Here is a 1,067-nt window from a genome sequence, read left to right on the forward strand (position 1 = left end):
GAGTAACATAACAGAAGAGAAGAGACACAGGGCTCACCTCTTTCCCGTAAGCCCATCTCGTTGACTTTACAAAAGTAAAGGAATTTGCAAAGGAATCTAAAAGGGGAAAACCAGACGGCTGTCCCCCAGCATATTTTAACTAAGAGTCTGAGCCTGGTCTGGCCTGCACCCCAGCCCTGCCATTGACTCCTTACCGTTGACCTCGGGCAGGTGCCTGCCTCTCTGCGCCTAGGTGTCCACAAGGAAAGGGGGGACTTAGTGGGGAGGGGTCTGGATCAGGTGCCCGAAGGGGGTGCTCACCGGCGGTGGGAGAGGAGGGCGAACACGGCCAGCAGCAGCAGGATGAGCACGAGGATGAGGGAGAGCGTCAGGATGAGCGGGTCCAGGTCTGGAGAGCCAGGAATAGGTCAGGGCAGTGGGTCTGCCCCAAGCTCAGCCCCAACCCCCCTGCACCCCTACCTGGGGCCTCACCACTAGCTGTCAGCAGCGACGCAGGCTCCGACCAAGCGCTCCAGAAGCCGTCGAAGCTCGGCTCCGCCATACGCGCGCGCACCATGAAGGTGTACCGCGTTCCGCGCCGCAGGTTGCTCAGCACGCACTCGGTGCGGCCGTCCAGGATCTCCACCTGGCCGCGCGAACCGACACAGGCAGGTGGGGCGGACCAATCAGAGGAAGGAAGGACTGCGCCCGAGGAGCAATGAGAGTAGGAGGCGGGGCTCCAGGAGGGCTCGGGGCCAATCAGGATGGGGGCCCGGTAAACAGGGGCTCAGAGCATGGAGGGGGCGGGCCCTGAAAGTGAGCTAGGGTTTGGGACAGGGTTTAGGTGGGCTGGGGAGGCTTGGAGAATGGGGTCTTGTGGGTGGGCGTAGAGCTGTCTGGGGCCCCAGGGCAATGGGATGTCGGGCGTCGGGGGCGGACCTGGAGGGGCGAGGCCGTGGTGACCGTCTGGGCGGGACTTAGAGGGGCTGGACCTTTGGGAGAGCTGGGGGTGGGCAGTAGGGGCGAGTCTCACTTTCTGCGCGCTCCCTGCGGCGCCGCCTGCGGAGATGTTCACCTCGTAGCGGATG

General features: G+C 63.6%; 1 protein-coding gene across 1 annotated transcript in view; it reads right to left on the bottom strand.

The window, feature by feature from the left end:
- The window catches only part of EPOR (erythropoietin receptor), a 23,158-nt gene that overhangs the window by 19,600 nt on the left and 2,491 nt on the right, over positions 1–1,067 (bottom strand). The window lies entirely within an intron of this gene.

The sequence above is a fragment of the Myotis davidii genome, unplaced genomic scaffold (assembly GCF_000327345.1).
Source record: "Myotis davidii unplaced genomic scaffold, ASM32734v1 scaffold1439, whole genome shotgun sequence".
Taxonomy (NCBI): domain Eukaryota; kingdom Metazoa; phylum Chordata; class Mammalia; order Chiroptera; family Vespertilionidae; genus Myotis; species Myotis davidii.